Raw genomic sequence first — 6,840 nt, forward strand, 5'->3', positions numbered from 1 at the left:
AGAGGCAGGCGGATTTCTGAGTTCGAGGCCAGCCTGGTCTACATAGTGAGTTCCAGGACAGCCAGGGCTATACAGAGAAACCCTGTCTTGAAAAACCAAAAATAAAATAAAATAAAATATCCAATCTCTTTTAAAATCCAATGTCTTTTAAAAAAAAGATTTATTTATTTATTTATTATATGTAAGTACACTGTAGCTGTCTTCAGACACCCCAGAAGAGAGCATCGGATCCCATTACAGATGGTTGTGAGCCACCACGTGGTCACTGGGACCTGAACTCAGGACCTTCAGAAGAGCAGCCAGCTCTCCCAACTGCTGAGCCATCTCTCCAGCCTCCCTCACTCCCAAGTCTTTTTACAATTAAAAGCCTCAGCTATTCCTGCTACTCTGCTCCATCCCCTGTGGGTCTCCTCTGTGTGCCATGGACAGCACTGTCCCAGACATGGCAGAGGGTACAAAGCGGGGATCCAATGAGCTCTTCTCTACATGTGTCAGCAAAGGCCCCCTTCTCAGGAGCAGCTCGGCCTCAGCAGCCAATGGAAACGATAGCAAGAAGTTCAAAGGTGACAACAGGAGCATCGCTACTCAGTGATGTCACTGAGGGTGAGGTCATCTCCCTGGGGCTGCCATTTGGAAAGGTTACCAACCTCCTTAGGCTGAAGAGGAAGAATCAGACCATTGAAATGAACAGAGGAGGCTGCCGATATTATAGTTAATGACTACAGGTCAGTGGTGCCAGTGCTTCGTGGACAGCCAATCTACATCCAATTCTCTAATTACAGAGAGCTCAAACCTGACAGGCGTGTGCCCAGGCAGCCCTGCAGGCCATGAACTCCATCCAGTCCGGAAACTTGGCCTTGGCAGCCTCCTAGGCTGGATGCAGGAATGGCAATGGCAGCCCAGAGCCCAGTGCTTAGGATCATTGTGTAAAACCTTTTCTACCCAGTGACCCTGGACATACTGCACCAGATCACGTTCACCAACAACAACCAGCTCCAGGCGCTGCTGCAGCGTGCTGACCCTGTGAGTGCCCGGCACGCCAAGCTGTCCCCGGATGGCCAGAACATCTACAATGCCCGCTGCACACTGCACATTGACTTCTCTACGCTCACCAGTCTCAACGTCACATACAGCAATGACAAACGCAGAGATTACACTCAACCTGCCCTGCCCTCTGGAGCCAGCCTTCACTGAACCAGACCATGGCAGCAACCTTTGACCTCTCTGTCCCTAATGTCCATGGAGCCCTGCCCCCTCCCCCCACCCCGCCATTCTGCCTGCTGCTGCGATCCCTGGGATGGTAGGTGCTGGGAATCCCATCTTTTTGGTCAGCAACCTGAACCCTGAGAGAGTCACATCCCAAAGCCTCTTTATTCTCTTCGGCATCTATGGTGATGCACAGCCGGTTAAGATCCCGTTGAATAAGGAGAATGCGCTTGTGCAGATGGCAGAGGACAGCCAGGTCCAACTGGCCATGAGCCACCTGAATGGGCCTAAGTTGCACCGGAAGTCGGGGCACCTCACACGGACAAAGCGTCAAGAATGTGCAGCTGCCTCGGGAGGAACGGGAGGACCAGGGCCTGGCCAAGGGCTATGGCAACTCACCGCTGCACCGCCTCAAGGAACCAGGCTCCGAGAACTTCCAGAACATCTTTCCACCCTCAGCTACCCTGCACCTCTGCAGCACCCCGCCCTCTGTGTCGGAGGATGACCTCAGGCGCCTCTTCTCCAGCAGTGGTCACAGGCTTCAACTTCTTCCAGAAGGACCGCAAGACGGCACTTATCCAGGTGGGCTCCGTGGAGGAGGCAGTGCAGGCGCTGACTGAACTGCACAACCATGTCCTGGGCGAGAACCGCCACCTGCGAGTGTCCTTTCCAAGTCCACCATCTAGGTGCCTGTGGGCCTGCGTCAGCATCCACCATTCCAGAAAAGCCACTTTAAAAAGCAGCTGCAGTGACTTTACAGACCAGAGATGTTATTTTTTTTTTTAAAGAGAGATCAGTTTACCTGTTTTTTTTTTGTTGTTGTTGTTGTTTATTTTTAATTTTTCTTTTCTTTTTTAAAAAGTTTATTTATTTATTATATGTAATTACACTGTAGCTGTCGTCAGACACACCAGAAGAGGGTGTCAGATCCCATTACAGATGGTTGTGGGCCACCATGTGGCTGCTGGGATTTGAACTCAGGACCTTCGGAAGAGCAGTCAGTGCTTTTAACTGCTGAGCCAGCTCTCCAGCCCACCTGTTTTTGTTTTTTTTTTAAATTAAGTCCAGCCCACTTTGCCATGGCAGGAAGTGGTTTGGGCCACAGAGGCCCAGTCAGTCCCCGCACCGTGCCTTGAGGGGCTCAGGTGTGAGGCCACAGTGATACCCCAAACAGCGGCTTTCTGTGCCTTACAAACCAGGGTGCCTCACGGTTGCACATCTCCCCTCTTAGGCTGTCTCTAGACCTGCAGGTGAGCCAGGTGGCCTACACATAGGCTCCCCAATGCTGTGCAAGAGCTGGCACAACTCCCCTACACCCTTATAATCAAGTGACATGATTCTCCCACGTCCCTGGCCAGCCCAGAGGGCCCAGGCCGTCCTCAGCTGCTGAGCCTCATTGTGACCTTTGTATTCTAGTTCATGTGGTTACAGACACCTGTGCCTGGCATTGTTTCCACTTGACCAAATACCTGAATCTTTTCCATTTATATGTAAGACATATAGTTTTAAGTAACTTTTTATAGCAATGATACCATTGTATGTGTACTGCACTCTGAGCTTTTGTGTCTCCCGAGTTCCTTCCTTCCCGTGACAAACTTGCAGGTGGGCCCAGGCCAGGGCTGGAGAAAAAGCTCTGAGACTTGTGGGTTTCTACCTTCAAATTTTGGACCCAGGGTTTGTTTTCTGCCCGCCTCTGACTGTGCCCAGTTGAGGGGCTGATCTCTAGGCCTTAATGTCCCTTGCAGTCACCCACCTCCATCCTAGCCTATTTCTATGGGAGATGGGAGGGGTTCCCTGCTCCCTGGTTCTGTGAACGGTGTGGAAGAGTATAAATATTTATGATTTTATACCTGAGGGGCTGAGGCAGTGCAGCAGTTTTTTATGGTGACACATGTATATTTTGGTAATGACTACAGGCTCAGTATTGCCCTGGGGTCAGCCCTGGCCACATCTACTCCATCCCAGATGGTGTTCTGGGGAGTCGGGGTGGGGTAGACCTTTCCATTAAAGCAGGGGTTTTTTTTGTTTGTTTGGTTGTTTGTTTGGTTGTTTTGTTTTTGGTTTTTCTTTTTTTTGTTTTTGTTTTTTTTTGTTTTTGTTTTTGGTTTTTCTATTTTATTTTATTTTGGTTTTTCGAGACAGGGTTTCTCTGTGTAGCCCTGGCTGTCCTGGAACTCACTTTGTAGACCAGGCTGGCCTCGAACTCAGAAATCCACCTGCCTCTGCCTCCCGAGTGCTGGGACTAAAGGCGTGCGCCACCATGCCCGGCTTGTTTTTGGTTTTTCGAGACAGGGTTTCTCTGTGTAGCCCTGGCTGTCCTGGAACTCACTTTGTAGACCAGGCTGGCCTCGAACTCAGAAATCCACCTGCCTCTGCCTCCCGAGTGCTGGGACTAAAGGCGTGCGCCACCACGCCCGGCTTTTTTGGTTTTTCAAGACAGGGTTTCTCTGTGTAGCCCTGGCCGTCCTGGAACTCACTTTGTAGACCAGGCTGGCCTCAAACTCAGAAATCTGCCTGCCTCTGCCTCCCGAGTGCTGGGATTAAAGGCTTGTTGCCACCACCACCCAGCTAAGGCAGTTTTATAACCTTAAAAAAAAAGTCTTTTAACTGTGGGCTCCACTAAAATACTTTCTTCAAGAGGGAAAAATATCAGGTCACAGTCACAACCAAAAGCAGAATCAAATTCCAATTGTCCAATGTCTGGGATCCACACATGATCTTCTGGGCTCCTCCAAGGGCTTGGGTCACTTCTCCAGCTCTGCCCTTTGTAGCACAGACCTTGTCTTCTAGGCTCCAGCTAACTGTACTCCACTTCTGCTGCTGTTCTTGGTGGTCATCTCATGGTACTGGCATCTCCAAAACACTGCTGTCTTCCACTGAAACTAGGCTTCACCAATAGCCTCTCAGACTCTCTTTATGGTGCCAAGCCTCAAATTCTTTGAATGACCCTTTCAGTCCTGGGCCATCAATTGCAACTGAGGCTGCATCTTCACCAATGGCCTTTCATGGCCTCTCACAGTGCCAAGCCTCAGCTACTGTACCACCTGGGTGATTATTACATATTACCAAGTCCAGCCACAGCACAAGGTACAACCTTGCCTATCTCTGGAACACAGCCTCTTTGTGCTCTCAGAAAGCACTTCCCAGAAGATGTCACCTCAACGATGCTGGTCTCTTCTTAATCACCGCTAATTTCTTAGCTCCAGCTAACCAGCATCAATAGACCCAGTAATGCAAAAGTTTCACTTTAGTAGTTCTGGTATCTTGTTAATCACNGCTGATTCTTCAGCCCCAGCTTACCAGAACCACAGAATCGTCACAATCAAAATAGCAACTGCCCTGATAAGAGTCTTTAATCTTCCCTTTGAAATTTCACAAGTCAGGCCTCTATCTTCCGCACTGTTCTCAACATTAACTTCCAAGCTCCTACAGAACATCCCACAGAGCTCTTAACATTTCGAGACAGGGTTTCTCTGAGTAGCCCAGGCTGGCCTTGAAGTCAGAAACCCACCTGCCTCTGCCTCCCAAGTGCTGGGATTAAAGGCGTGTGCCACCACTGCCCCGCTCAGCTTGCTTTTTTTATAGAAACCAGGATCACCAGCCCAGGATGGCACCACCCACAATGGGCCCTCCTCCCTTGATCACTAATTGAGAAAATGCCTTACAGCTGGATCTCATGGAGGCACTTCCTCACCTGAATCTCCTTTCTCTGATAACTCCAGCTTGTGTCAAGTTGACACACAACCAGCCAGTACACTAGTGTTTGTTCTTTGAGGGTTTTTTATTTATTATTAGTGTGTGTGCATACATGTTTGTGTATGCATACATGTTCTGTAGCTGCCTACCCCCCCCTCTCTCTTTTTATCTTTGGCTATCTTTACTTCTTTTTTTTATTAGATATTTTCTTTATTTACATTTCAAATGCTATTCCAAAAGTTCCCTATATCCCCCCCCTTTAAAAATATAAATGTTGAATACTAAAATATGTTTCTTTCAGTTGGGGGTGATTAGATACCTGTTTTCTTGGCAGAACACTGGAGACAGGTGAACTCTCTTAGCTTCACACACACACACACACACACACACACACACACACACAAGCTTTAAAAAAATCTCAAAGAATTGCATTCTGCCCAGTAGAAACCGACCCAGACAGCCAAGGAAGGGACCCTTGGGTTTTTTTCATAAGGTCTCCAATTATTGTCCCCTCTACCCTCTCCTTGGGACCCTCAAGCAGCTGAAGGAGCCGCTATGTGACCTCAAGTATCTGTGTCCAGGAGGCAAGAAGAGAACCTAAACGGAGGAGAATGCAGACAATGTGGGCTGGGCGAGCGGAGAATGCTGGGAATGAGAAGCAGTCCAGAGTTCAGATCTGCGAGCTTGCCTTGGCCCCTCCCTGACACCCTTCATGAAAGATGACGCCAGGAGTCTCCCGGAGAGGGGCTCTTTGCTTCGGGAGTTATGATTCCTGCTTCTGAATCATATTGCTTTTCTGAGCCCATGTGTCTTATTATAGCTGGAAAGATTTCATCCAGTCTGGCAACAAAGTAAATCCACTGTCAAAATACTCCCTATACTTAGGGCCCAATAGGACGGCACAGGCAGCTGCTTTTATTATCAGACCACTCAGCCATATGCTTGGCCGGGCATCTTGTTTGTGTGTTTGTGTTCCTGATACAGGGGGTGGAAGCCATGGCCTTGGGGATGGTTGCCAAGTCCCCTGCCACCGAGTTATAACCGCAAATGGCTTTTTACGTTTTATTTTTGAGGCAGCATCTCTTTAATTTGCCCGGGCTGGCCTGGAACCCACTCTGTAGCCCAAGCCAACCTTGAACTTGGGATCTTCCTGCTTCAGCCCTACAAATAGCTGAGATTTCAGGCCTGTACCCCAGGCCCGGCTTAGAGCAGAGTGTTTGGGAAAATAATCCTATCCAGTGCTCCAGTGCTCTTCAACAGTAATTTCCTTCCAGAGTTGATTTGTATTTTAAAACTCAGTGATTTAATGTGGTATGTTGTGAGTCTTTTCCCAAGTGGAAATCTTTTTTTTTTTTCAATAATCACAGAGAATTCATTAAATAGATGGTCAGATTTCTGGGTACTTTGTCTGACTCTCAGTTGATGGCCAGTTTGGGGTTTCCAACTTTTAACTTTTAGTATGCTTTAAATAAAAAAAAAATTGGGGGCTGGAGAGGTGGCTCAGCAGTTGAGAGCACTGACTGCTCTTCCAGAAGTCTTGAGTTCAATTCCCAGCAACTACATGGTGGCTCAGGACCATCTGTAATGGTGTGTCTGAAGACAGTGACTATGTACTCACATACATAAAATAAATATTAAAAAAAAAAACATAATAAAAGACACACGGGTGGGGTGGGGTGGCGGCAGCACACACCTTCAATTCCAGCACTCAGGAGCCAGAGGCAGGGGGACCTCTGTGAGTTCATGGCCAGCCTGGTCTACAAAGCAAGTTCCAAGACAGAGAGGACTATGAAGAGAAATTCTAGCTTTAAAAAAAAAAAAAGGGGGGGCTGGTGAGATGGCTCAGTGGGTAAGAGCACCCGACTGCTCTTCCGAAGGTCAGGAGTTCAAATCCCAGCAACTACATGGTGGCTCACAACCATCTGTAACGAAATCTGA

General features: G+C 48.4%; 1 pseudogene; it reads left to right on the plus strand.

Moving 5' to 3' along the window:
• The first annotated feature begins 421 nt into the window (after positions 1-421).
• LOC110304581 lies at positions 422-2,480 on the plus strand (annotated as a pseudogene).
• Positions 2,481-6,840: the final 4,360 nt, after the last annotated feature.

The sequence above is a fragment of the Mus caroli genome, chromosome 11, assembly GCF_900094665.2.
Source record: "Mus caroli chromosome 11, CAROLI_EIJ_v1.1, whole genome shotgun sequence".
Classification (NCBI taxonomy): domain Eukaryota; kingdom Metazoa; phylum Chordata; class Mammalia; order Rodentia; family Muridae; genus Mus; species Mus caroli.